General features: G+C 36.4%; 1 protein-coding gene and 1 long non-coding RNA gene across 6 annotated transcripts in view; one reads left to right on the forward strand and one right to left on the reverse strand.

Annotated features, from left to right (window-relative positions):
- The window catches only part of BANK1 (B cell scaffold protein with ankyrin repeats 1), a 287,136-nt gene that overhangs the window by 156,641 nt on the left and 116,273 nt on the right, over positions 1-14,222 (forward strand). The window lies entirely within an intron of this gene.
- Positions 1,920-13,628, reverse strand: LOC140623702 (uncharacterized). Its single transcript, XR_012023260.1, has 3 exons — positions 13,489-13,628; positions 7,015-7,084; positions 1,920-2,150 (listed from the first exon to the last, which is right to left on the reverse strand). It is a non-coding gene; the product is annotated as an uncharacterized lncRNA (long non-coding RNA).

Below are 14,222 nucleotides of genomic sequence, written 5' to 3' on the forward strand. Positions count from 1 at the left end.
TATCTTTCCATGTACATTTTAGATTTAATGTTTGCAAATTTGTTCCTTATGATTCATTAATTCTACCCATAAACCATGAAAATGTAAATTATAAAATTAAATCCATACATACACAAGGAAATACACATAATCATGCTTAATGCCTATTCATCTGAATAATTCCGCTGAACTTTGATCTCACAAATCATTTTCTTTTACCTCTATCACATAACATTGCTATAAGCATTTCAAGTTTTCCCCCATTGACTTGTCAATCTTTTCCATTCCATCAAAATGATATAAAATACTTTTGAAGAATTTATTTTTTCCTTTCTGTAAGTCACTGAAATTCTCCCAGGACTGATGTAAATTCAGTCAGTTGTTCTTCCAGGCAACAGTTCTTTCCTTCTCAGGACTCTACATTCATTTGTAAACAGTAATACATGCTTACTAGATGCTAGATACAAGAAATAATCATTATCATTGTAATTTTATTAATTTGACACTGCAGTTTGGTACATTAAGAAAACAATGAATGTGTATTATTTATTATTTTAAATACAGTGTACTCATTTTTTAAGCATTACTGTTACTAGTATTTTGCAAGGAAAAGAGTATCACCATAGCCCTACACAAGAGGAAGATGCTAAAAATTTTAAAGTTGTAGTAATTTGGGGGAATACCACTAGATTAACACCTAGTGGATGCTATTGGTTCACCACCCAAATACTCTTTCCTTGGCCTGTGCACCACCCACACCCATAGCTGAAGTGCCCTTATGAATGGGAACTTCTTTTCTCCAGAGGTTATGTAATCATGTAACAGGTTGCAGAGTGTCCAAACTGAAACTCAGATATGTAAATAAAACATTTGATTTAGATTTTATCTTCTTCACAGAACCCTCATCCCGAAGAGGGAGGGCAGGAATCATTTATTATAATCTAGTAAATTCATTACAGTTTAATAATCAAAACAATCATTTTAGGAAATTCACTCTCTGTTGGATGACTGCTCTTTATATTTTTCCCCTTGCCCCTTACTTCCATCTAAAATGGCCTCAGTAAGTGTGTCTATGTCAGACTCATCTATCGAGAATCCTCACCACCACCACCCATGCAGTCCTGTTCCCAAGGCAAAGTGATCATGGTGCTAGAAATAAGGCTGGCATTATCCCAGGAGTCTTTATGTTCTTGGGCTATTCCCAAGCATGCTACATCCAATCCTACAAAGAGTTGTGGCTCCAAGGGGAGCAGGGAAGGTGGCATCTCACCCATGAACTCTATAGCTATCTTCCTTCCTGCCGTAATCTACCAGGTCTGGAAAAGCATGTGTTCTTATTTTTCTTTAAGTCTAAATGGCATTTTATTTATGTAATACTACATGATCAAATGACCAGACCTGCTTCAGATATAATAATATGGGCCAATGAATTTTGGAAAATTTTTTTCTATTTCACTAAAATATGTCTCTGAAAATGAAGGCTAAACAATAATCTTGTTCTGCTCTTGCCTTTATTTTCCCTGTTAAGATAGGCCTCAGAGCAGGGTAGGCTTGAAAGTAGAGGGTATACAGAGCATAATTTAAGTAGAAAATGGAAATACATGCTTTTAATATATTCAAAAGAAAATCACATTTATTGAGTACTTTCTACATATTAAATTCTAAATTGTATTAAGCTTTATGATAAGAATATTCTCATATAATTCTAATAAAAATTATGGCATAAAATTTACTTTCCACATTTTCAAGATAAGGATATGAAGTTAGTAACTTTCCAAAATAACATAGCTGATAGGTTGAAAGCTTGAATTCAAACTCAGACCCATCTGACTTTAGGTTTTATACTATTAACCACGATAATACTCATTCAATGTCACATCTCTCAAAATCAGTTCTTTTTCTGTGAAATTTATATATAATGAAATATATAGCTAGTTAATGTAAGAGTGAGAAATTAAGCTTTGTGGTCAAATGGCTTTTATTTGAATATAGGTTCCCCAAATATTATCTATGTGACCTTAAAATTGACCCTTATCAGTGTGTTATCGATGCGTAGGAAACAACTTCCAACATGGATTAGCTTAAAGCGATAATCATTTGTTATTTTTCATGATTTCTTGATTTTCCTGGGCGATTCTGCTGAACAGTGCTGTGCCATGCTGTATTGGTGCCTGAGGCAAAAGGGAAAACCAGTAATACTGATTCTGTCTTTATTTAAAATGTTGATATTTTGTTCATCATAGATTTCTTTGCATCATTTTTTATTTTTTGAACTACTGCATTATTATTTATTTTTATTTCTGATTTTTTTGGAGGTGCTTCCTTAAACTTTACACATACTGCCAATGTCCCGTTAACTCATTCTTTTTTTAATTTATTTATTTATTTATTTATGATAGTCACAGAGAGAGAGAGAGAGAGAGAGAGGCAGAGACACAGGCAGAGGGAGAAGCAGGCTCCATGCACTGGGAGCCCGATGTGGGATTCGATCCCGGGTCTCCAGGATCGCGCCCTAGGCCGAAGGCAGGCGCCAAACCGCTGCGCCACCTAGGGATCCCCCGTTAACTCATTCTAATCTGTCTGTCACTGAGTCTTGGTTTTACTCACATGTGTCTTTGGTCACCTGACAGGTCATCTGTGAGCCGGCTTGTTTAGGATATTCCTGACCAGGATGGCTTGGCCCAGCTCTGTGCAATCTCATGTCAAGTGTCTCTTGTATCTTTCTAGCAGGACAGACCAGGTCTATTCTCAGGCTAATCTGGGTGTGTTCTCTAGATGAACAGAGAACTGAGTCAGAAAGCAGAGGCATGCATGCTCTTTTGCAAGTCTCTGCTTCCATTAAGTTTGCCACTGTATGGCCAAACCAAGTCACAAGAGCAGTCAGTATAGGAGGGGACTATGAAGTTGTGAGTTACAGGCAGAGGGCATAAATTCAGGAAGACCATTAATTAGAACCATAATATAATCAATCTAACATATTTTACACCTTGACTTCCTTCAGTGTAAAATAGGAATACTGTGGAACCTACTACCTAACATTGTTGAGGGCACTGAATGAAGCATTTCAGCTCTTAATAGAGTTCCTGACATGTGGTAAGCTTTCAATAACAGCTATTATTTTATTAGATATTTGAATGTATGTTACATTCTGAATTAACATTTTGGACAACAGAGAATTGGACTATCCTTTGGTATGAGGGAAAGAATGCATGCTCTGGGGATCCCTGGGTGGCACAGCGGTTTGGCGCCTTCCTTTGGCCCAGGGAGCGATCCTGGAGACCCGGGATCGAATCCCACATCGGGCTCCCGGTGCATGGAGTCTGCTTCTCCCTCTGCCTGTGTCTCTGCCTGTCTCTCTCTCTCTCTCTCTGTGACTATCATTAAAAAAAAAAAAAAAAAAAAAAAAAGAATGCATGCTCTGTTTTCTAATATAGATAATAGAAGCAATAAATACAGAAGATCAACATGTAGATTTTTAAATAAAGCATATATGAAAATGTAAATGTCTATCAAAATGCCTCTTGTACACAAATATTCATTATTATTTGAAACAGAGCCAGAGTTTCCTTATCGAGAAGTACATGTGGTCTATCAAAGTGAAATTCTAGAGGAAAAATAAAGAGCAAAAATAGGCCACATGAGAGAAGCCTTGACTTTTCTAGGATCAGATTGTCTCCAGAGCATCTTATTAATTTAACTATGGGCAGGAACACCTGTAAACTAAATTTAGTTTAGAGATGCCTGACTGGCTCTGTGGTTGAGTGTCTGCCTTTGGCTCAGGTCATGATCCCTGGGTCCTGGGATCCAGTCCCACATCAAGGTCCCCACAGGGAGCCTGCTTCTTTCTCTACCTATGTCTCTGCATCTCTCTGTGTGTCTCATATGAATAAACAAATAAAATCTTTAAAAGAAAAAAACCCTAAATTTAGTTTAAGAAGGTAAAATGTGTGTGTGTGTGTGTGTGTGTGTGTGTGCATGGGTGAGACAGTCAATGCTGTGATTATTGGGCTCCTTTCCTCTTGAGGAGCTGACTGATGAATGAAGGTGGTGAAAGATGTTACTGGTGGAGATTTTCCATCATTATGCTACTCCCAGTTTCTTTTAGTAATAACTCCAAAATACATAAGCCACACAAGAGAGGCAATGACTAGAAAATTTAAGGAAGATGATTGTTAAAATGTGCACTGTGGGTAAATGCTTAAAGAGTGGAGTAAGAGGTGTTAAATTGCATATAAAACTCTATGAGAATTCTTGGGATTCTGCAGATTTAAAGAGAAACTGGGACCTAAACCAATAAAATTCTCCAGGTGAGGAATAGCCCAGTGAGTTCTATCACCATTTACAACGTCACTCCCAGCTGTGTGCTTCAGTGAGGGAAGAGACTGATGTCCTATGCATCAGTGTTCTCGCTCTTACTTTGGAAACCAAATATTTTCAAATGTACTTAATTACCACTTCATGTTGGGAAAATGCAATCAAATTTAAAGATTAAAATATGCTAAATCTGCACATGATGACTTCCTTCCAAAACTGCAGTATGAAATAGGGATAGTAGCTTTACAGAGAAGAAAATTGGCAAATACTACCTCAGCCCAGTGATCAAGGATTATATCAATAGTGATGAGTGGTGCTGGCAGTTTGTACCAGTGATGTGATGTGATGTGACATGACGTGACGTGACGTGACGTGACATGACGTGACGTGACGTGACGTGATGTGATGTGATGTAACTTACTCCCCACCCCTTCTTCCCTCAAACTTATAATCTCTGTTTAATCATGAGAAAAACATTAGACAAGCCTCTCTTGAGGAACATTTTGCAAATCACATGACCAGTAATTTTTAACGCTGAGAAATCATCAAAAACAAGAAGTCACAGCCTCTGGAGCTTGAGGAAACATGACATCTAAATGCAACATACTAAAAATAAATAAAATAAAATATAAAATAATAAAATAAATAAAATAAAATAATAAAATAAAATAAAATAAAATAAAATAAATAAAATAAAATAAAATAAAATAAAATAAAATAAAAAACATACTATCCTGGTTGGGATCTTGTTACAGCAACAACAAAAAAGGACATTAAGTAAAAACTAAGGAAGTCTGAATAAAATGTGGACTTTAGTTACTAGCAATGTATCAATATTGTTCAATAGTCAAGACAAATGTACCATATTAATGTAAGGCCTTAATAATAGGGGAAACTGGGTGTGGAGTATATGGAAATGCTCTACTGTCTTTGCAATTTTTCTTTGAATCTAAAAAGATTTAAAAATGAAGGAAATATTTTGTTTCAAAATTTTTATTTTTATTTTTTATTGTTGAAGAATATTTGACATAATTGTGTATTAGTTTCAGATGTACAACATATTGATTCAACAATTCTATACATTATTCAATACTCACTACAAAAGTGTAGTCACCACATGATGTGATTAAAATATTATTGATGATATTCCCTGTCCTGTTCTTTTCACCTTTATGACTTGTTTTATAATTGAAAGTTTATACCTCTTAATCTTCTTTATCTGTTGCTCCCTTTTTCCCACCCATCCACCCCCTGGAAACCACCAGTTTTTCTCTGTTTTTAAGAATCTGTTTGTTTTTTTTGTTTGTTTGTTTTGTCTTCTAGATACCACTTATAATGAGGGGATCCCTGGGTGGCTCAGCGGTTTGGCGCCTGCCTTTGGCCCAGGGTGTGATCCTGGAGTCCCGGGATCGAGTCCCACGTCGGGCTCCCTGCATGGAGCCTGCTTCTCCCTCTGCCTCTCTCTCGCTCTCTTTCTCTCTCTCTCTCATGAATAAATAAAATCTTTTAAAAAAATAGATTCCACTTATAATGAAAAGATTATTTTATTTTGTTTTTTAAGGATTTACTTACTTTAGGGAGAGTGAGTGCGAGCATGTGCATATGCAGGGAGAGGGGCAGAGGGAGAGGAAGGGGATGAAAGTCCCAAGCAGACTCCCTGATGAGTGCATAGCCCTAATCAGGGGCTTTATCCCAGGACACATGAGATCATGGCCTGACCCAAAATCATGAGTCTGGCCCTAAACCAGCTGAGCTACCCAGGCACCTGAAAAGATTATTTTAAAAGACTGATTCTAACTTAATGATTAAGAACCAGAATTTTAAATAAAATATAAAAATACGAGTTTTTTTATGTGATTTTTATTAAATAATCATATTATTTTTTTCTGTTTACCAAGGACTGTTTGAATAAACTGTAGCCCAAACACCAATTTATAGGGGAAAGTTAGAGGTAACTAAAAGCAGTTGCTTCAACAGTTCACATCTCAAGTTGAAGTATTTTCTAACTGCATTATTATTCTACAGTTCCTTAAATAAAATCTAAAACCTTTTTATTTTTACCATTTGTATTCAAAAGCTCTTATCTTAGAGTATCCCTTTGTAAGAACAAGTCCTTAGTTATACTCATTTATACAAACATTTATGGACTATAAGCAGAAATTAAAGAAAGAAAAATACTGGTTTTGACATTTTAAAAATACCGTTTTTGCTATAATAAATTCAAATCCAAAAGGATACCTCTAATTGTTATTCCACTCTGCCAATGTAGAAACTAAGAATAATTATTAAATCCTATATGAAGCAATAGAAACAAGCCTATAAATATTAGCTGGGATTTTCCTTCAACAGTCTAGCTAAAATTAAATAATTATCAATAAAAATGATTTTTTAAATTTTAGTTTAATTTTGGTTTTTATACTCAGAGCCCATTCACATTTATAAAACAGAGGAATTATAAATGCATGTTCATAAATAGAAAAGTATGAAATGTGTGATCATTTCAGAGCTCAGCTGTACCAACTAAATGGCCACATGCTGTCTTTGTATATTTCCCTCTAGAACAAAGTGAGTACCTGATGGATGCTTTTTCATAACTGTCTAGATGGTAGGCCACATACTTGTGGCTTTTATGTAGTACAGAAATAAATGCACAAGAGTACATTATATTTAAGGACATAGGCCCTTGTATGTGTACAGTAGTATTCTGATTACTATAATTACCTGTGTTTGTCTTCATGGTGAAGTTTCCTGAGGACAAGAATTGTCCAATGTATACATAGATTCATAGGAACTGCTCAAAATAGAAAATAAAACTTTAACAAAAAGGACATCTATGTTTAGTAATTCTATAGTAGTTCCAATCCAAATAGTAATAACATTAGAAATAACTATTGGTATAGGTAATAATAACTATTAGTATATGCTTATAACTGGGTAAACATCCATTCTGTTGAAAAATCTGAAGACAGAAATTTGTTTGGGTTACTGTTCTGTCTGCAGCATAGAACAACAGCATATAATAGGTACTCAGGAAATATTTTTCAGATAAATGAATGCAAGGCCTTGGTTATAGCAAATCAGTGAGGTGTTGGGTGTTTTGTGTTGGATATGTGAGCAAAAGTGGGATGAGAATTGTTAATGAACCATTTCAGTTAAAGCAAGTTTTCAAATCCAGGACATGATGATGTCAAATCTGTGCTCCTCCCATGTTACTACATCACCATATCTCATTCATGCCAGTTAAGTTTTACATAGAATTGAAATCAAATCAATACTTTTGATCTTCCCAGCTACTTTTTTTTTTAAATGAACTGACAACCAAAGAAAAAGAACAAAAATTCTTATACTAATGGAATGATCACTAGTTAGGCCAAGGCCTTTCACTTATATCTGCACCAATAGAGGGCACCCCACACCTATTTAAACAGGTGAGAGAAATATGTTGGCGGTGAGTCAGTTAATTCTTACACGAAGGTGTAGATGACAGAAATGAAATAAACAAGATATTTTGTTACCTGAAGCTTTACTGTGCATAAGAACCCTGGGAGTAATAGAATAGCTCTCTTTCAGCCATTAAGTTGATGTTATTTAGATGAGAACAAAGGTAGCATAAATAAAGGTGAGTCGGGATTGAAACATTCCCATCTGTTTTTCCCATCTCTTGTCATTTTTATAGAAAACACCATGTGCAGAACACTTAATCTTAAAAGAGTGAACAATGAGAAATCTTCCCATAGTTATAGCAATTCTGTTCTTGCTCAGTAAATACCAAGATCCCAATATGGCAGGGTCATATGGTGAGAATAGACTTATTAGAAGAGGTTTGTAGAACAAATGTAGAACAAATGATCATAACATGTTGAAATTTTGCAGCAGACCTGTCCTGCATTGCCTGTTTTCTGGATCCATTTAGCAGAAAAGTCAAGTGTCTGAACTGCTGCCAATTGCCTTTCTCTTCCTATGTTTGCCTCTTTCTCTCCTTGATTACAGACACTGGGTATCTGATAGTTCATTTTCATGTGCATTTTTAAGTTGTGACTTTTAAAAAGTGGAGAGGTTGACTTGTATTTTGTGAACCTGATATTCTCACTACATGTGGAGATCAAGAGAATAACAGGACACCACAAATGAGCCCTCCATTGGCCAGAATGTAAAAATCTTCTTCATTATTTCCTCAAAATGGGGCTTCATGAGAAGGGTTTTGTGAACAAGATGGTACCTATGTTCAATCTAATATTTCTCTGCTATCTTGTACCTCTTGCCTTCTGTATTAGTTTCCTAGGGCTATAGGAACAAATTCCCATAAACTGTGTAGCTTAAGGCAACAGGAATGAATTTATTCTCTCACAGTTTTGGAGGCTAGATGTATGAAATCAAGGTGTAGGCAGGGTTGATTCGTTCTCAAAGCCCTGAGGAAGAATCCTCCACGCCTCTCTCTGAGCTTCTTGTTTTACTGGCAATTCTTGACATTCCTTGGCATCGCATGGCATTCCCCTTGTGTGTATCTCTGTGTGCTTTTGTCTTCACATGCCTCTCTTACAAGAACATCAGTCATTGAGCCTAGGACACATCATGATACACTATGAACTCATCTTAACTTGATTGTATCTGCAGAGATCCCATTTCCAAACAAGACCTCAGCCACAGGTACCAGGAATTAAGACTGCAATGTATCTTTTGTGTACACTTCAACACACAACACCCTCCTCGTGAAGCCTCATTTTGAGGAAATAATGAAGGAGATCTTTACATTCTGACCGATGGAGAGCTCATTTGTGGTGTCTTACTATTCTCTTGACCTCTACACATAGTGAGAATATCAAGTTCAGACAAAGCTAATGATAAACATCGTTATGTCTGGAAAAGGTGGCGGTAAACTCCAATGTCCAAGAACTTTGTTTTGTTAAGCAGCCAACCAGTAAATTGACTGGATTGACAGCAAGAAGAGACTGAGCAAGAGCTTGGTCGTCTGACATGTTGACAAAAGAAATACCAAGATAACAGTAGGGGGAAAGACTCATGAACCTACATCCACTGAGGCTTTTTAAAAAATTTTTTCTCAATTGATTGTCATCACAGTTCACAAAATATGCAGTTTGCTGAGTAGAATTTTTAAAAACTACACACAATTACTTGAAATATAATAGAAACATTTTATTTAATGGGGCACACATTAAAATCACAAAGGGAGGGAATCTTGCATTTTACCAAAAAGGAATCTCCCACTGCTAGATGAGACAGCAGATTTGAATGCTGCAAAGAATATTTTCTAAACTTTTGTTTGTTTTCCATGACGAGCAATGTATGGCTTGTAGAACAAAAGATTAGAAATGTAAAGGTTGTTGATGCATAGGCATGAGCTGGATCAATTAATGCAAAGAATAAAGAATCTTTCTTAATGAGGGATTATGTTAATATGTCAGCTCCACGGGTATAAGCTGTGCAGTCCCCATTTATAGCTCATAAATGCTATAGTGACAGGTGCTCTAGAAAGGAGGATGACGAATGAGCTATTGCACATGTGGGTAACGGTGCAGCAAGGGAGAGCACATTAGGCCAAATGAGCAGCCAGAAACAGCAATCAAGTCATGACTGAGGGAGACTCTAGTTCACACAGGAGCACATCTTTCTGGCACAGCCACTGTATTTACTGACAGACCACACATTTAAATAGGTTGTTCCAGAGATCCATTAGAGATTTCAGTAAGACAAATAATGATCATGTCTAGGACTGTGTCTCTTCCTGTTTCTCATTGTTACTAACAAAAACTTGCTTTTCATTTCCTACTGCAGTTCAGCTGTCCTTCTATCTGTAATCCTACCACGTAGCTAGAGCCATTGCTTCTTTTCCTTTCATGTCATGTATTTTACCATTTACACTGTTATTCCATCATACAAAACAAGAAAAATGGTGCCCTATGTGTTATTCCACCAATGACCTCTTGAAAGATAATGCAGCTTGGTTATGTAACAGGAATTTGATACTTCATTTCTTGTTGAGGAGAAAAGTGTGTCTTCCCTGGTCCTCTCCTTGGTTAAGGTTATATAAGATCATTCACAGTTTTGAATTATAAAATTTCTCTCCTTGGAAGTGACATGTAAGAATCTATATTTATGTGAATTAGTTGGATTAGCTTCAGTGCCAGTTCTTTGCAGATGAATTATTTGATTATGGTGAGGAAGAGGAAGCAAATCAACCCTTCATTATTTTTCCTGTGTGTATGTGTGTGTATATACAACCACATAATAGTTTAATATTTATATGTATTTGCAAAATGATTGCCACAAAAAAATCTAGTTAACATCCAAAGAAAAAACCTCTGTTTAAAGCAAAATGAGCTAGAAAATTATTTAATAATAGCTTTATGCTTAAGAGTCTGTGTTTAGGGATCCCTGGGTGGCGCAGCGGTTTAGCGCCTGCCTTTGGCCCGGGGCGCGATCCTGGAGACCCGGGATCGAATCCCACGTCGGGCTCCCGGGATGGAGCCTGCTTCTCCCTCTGCCTGTGTCTCTGCTTCTCTCTCTCTCTCTGTCTATCATAAATAAATAAATAAATCTTTAAAAAAAAAAAAAAAAAAAAAGAGTCTGTGTTTATGTTCCAGGTCCATGAACTAACTATAGGTGTTTCCTGAGACAAAGCTTTCAAGTATCTTAATCTGTAAAATAGACATAATAATGTCTATGTCATATCTTGTAAGGATTAAATGAGATCATTTATGTACAATGTGTACCACAGTGTCTGTATATTAAGGGCTTGATAACTGTTACAACAAAAAGAACACTAAAATATTTCCAAAATAAACATTCAAAATAATTTCATCAATTCTACCCATTTAATTAAAAATAATATTAAATATTCAAAAATATAATTTTCCATATGATATGTAGGAATATAAGAAAGTATAATTTGAGAACTCAAAATATGCAAGACTGTTCTAACAATCAAACCATTAAAACCCAACATGGGTTTCTTTGCAAGGAGTATGTTCCCTGTCACTGGAATGTTTAAATAAAAGTGGAAGGGCTAGTATGGGATGAAGCCCTTGTGGGCAGAAGGCAGGACTAAATGGCCCTGTTTCCTCTCATGATTATCCTCTATTCCAGGGAAGCCAAGCCTATTGTCTTGTTTCTTATCATCATTTTGCTTTCATTTTCTATTTTGTTTTTGTTTTTTCTTTAATTATAGTTTAAAAATCTTAAATGATATTCACTCACCTAAAAATCCTAAACATCATCTATTTCAGGCAGTTTAGGCAATCCCCTCTGTGATACCCCAGCCACTTAAAGTGCATCAAGCTGATCACAGCCTCAAATATAACACTTCAAGATAAGGACCAGGCTAACTTGAAAGCTCTCTGTTTATCTGGAGAGCAAACCAAAACTCATTTCAGCATTCATCACTCCTGCTCAATCTCCTCTGCCTAACTGCCAATGTAAAACAAAGAGAATAACCAAATCTTCCCACTTGAAATTTTCAGAGAAACTGCCCAATATATATTTTCTCCTGTAGGAAGGATTATGTAGAAAGGAGAACCTCAGAGTCTTCATAGTACAGATGGAAAGTTGACAATTATGGAAGATGGACATGAGTTATTCAAGGTCAGATAGTTTAACAGCAGTGTCCTTGCTAGAACTGAGTTCTGACATCTTGTTCTTTCCCAGGCTCCGTTGCCACTGATTATAGAGAGAGCATTGCCCATCATCTCCTTCTAAAGGTCCCATGGCCCATTTTTCCCCTATAATGATATAGCTACTGAGTCCATTCCCTCCCATTAGTTATAAGCTTTTCTTAAAAAAAAAAAAAAAAAAAAAGATTTATTTATTTATTTATTCAGAGAGAGAGAGAGAGGCAGAGACACAGGCAGAGGGAGAAGCAGGCTCCATGCAGGGAGCCGGACGTGGGACTCGATCCCAGGTCTCCAGGATCAGGCCCTGGGCTGCAGGCGGCGCTAAACCACTCCGCCACCAGAGCTGCCCTAGTTATAAGCTTAATTTCACCAGAAACTATATCTACTAACAAGAAGATAAATATGGAATCTCCTTTAGGTCTGCATTATTTTGCTGAAAGCTGGAAATGCCTTTGATGGTATTAACTGTTTAAGTGGTATCTCTGCATCTTATTTTTCTTTAGTTAAGCCATATGACTGCTTTGGTCTATTCTTTTCATCTTCCTCCTGTACAAGTCTCATAGCCACTCTTGCAGGGTTTCATTGACTTGGGAGTAGGCTTGCATTGGCATTAGCTGTATTCCTGTGGATCCTGAGTCTTATTACCTACCATTAAACCAGCTTTACTCTTCTAATAAATAAAAAGAAGTAAGCTACACTTATGTGATTATTCAGGGCCTAACACACTGAATGGATTTCTTTTCTCCAAGGAAGCCACCATCTAGACAATGCACAGCCCTTTCTCCTTTGAGCTATGGTCGGTGAATCTACTGTAACTCACTGGCTCAGGGACAGTTTATACATCATGAAGGAATTGTTGGCTAAACTCGCTCTGGAAAGTTAGAAGGGAAACAATTGGGACATTGTCCTTCCAATTTCTGAATGTTTTAAGATTATGTGGAAAATTTGAAAGTGTTTCAATTTTCCACTTAAAGTGAGAATCATGTTTTTTGCATTTTACCTAATTTATTAATCTTGTGTTTGAATATCTTGGTGCTATAACTGGAAACACAGACTTCAAAGCCAAAACTTCTTTTTCCATTTTGTGCACATGAAAACTATTCTTACAGTTTGCTGTATAGGCATCAATGTTTATTAATATTTACCATTTATTTGTCTGGTACATGATGGGCACTAGGCTATGTATTTGACTTATTGAATCCTAGTAATAACTCTTAAAGAAAAGCCCTACCATCCCCAATTTTTTATAGATTCTTTAAAATTGAGACTTACAGGTGCTATGTAGTTTCCTAGAATAGACTAGAGTAAGTTAAATAACTAGGATTTAAAACAAGTCTGAGATTAAAACCCATAATACCCTTTTTACTAAACGATGTTAAAGACACTGTAGTTTTCTTTTTGCTTTGCAGACTGCCCCAATGCCTTTTTGCCTAAAATATTTCTTGCTCTTTCTGATAGTTGTATGCCAGCTTGGCCCATCTGGTGCTGTTTTCCCAGAATTTTACAGTACTGCCTTTTTATTCAAAGATATACTTTGAAATTTCCTTAAAACATTACTTATGCTCACCTTTGCAATGGTCACTTTACCATGGTCACCTTGCTGCAAACTGAATTCTGATGAGCTAAGCATGTGGGCCTAAGGATGTCAGCAGGATACCAAGCAATTGTGTGGATAATGGATACTGACATTCATCCTCTACACATGCTCAGCTCAGCGGAGTTCTGGTGCAGCAAATGCTGTTCACTGCTAGCACAATGGCTGCATTCCAGAACTCTAGTGGTAGACTGAATGGTAGTGCAGGTATTTTGAGAAACTCTTACACCTCAACTAGCTAAGAACGTGTAGGACCATGAGTCCTTGAGAGGACTATGGGATATGTTGATAATTTCACTTTGATGTATAAAATCATGGATTGTCTTATAAAATCAACATTTTCCTAAGTATTCATGATTAGGCACAGAAAGTTAAAAGCACACACTATATAGCAGAGAACCCTCATATCCACTTAGAGATGTTTACTTTCAATACTAAAAACTCTTATTATTTTACTTACTTAGAAGGTAAATTACTAATGTTTTGCTTTCTTTAACATATAATGTTATATTAATTTCATATGTACAATATAGTGATTCAGCACTTCCATACATCACCCGGTGCTCATCACAAGTGCCCTCCTTAATCCTCATCACCTATTTCATCCATGCCCCCCACCCACCACCCCCCTGGAAACTATATTTGTTCTCTATAATTAAGAGTTTGTTTCTTGGTTTTTCTTTCTCCTTTTTTTCCTCTCTGCTCAT

This window comes from Canis lupus, chromosome 33 (assembly GCF_048164855.1).
Source record: "Canis lupus baileyi chromosome 33, mCanLup2.hap1, whole genome shotgun sequence".
Lineage (NCBI taxonomy): Eukaryota > Metazoa > Chordata > Mammalia > Carnivora > Canidae > Canis > Canis lupus.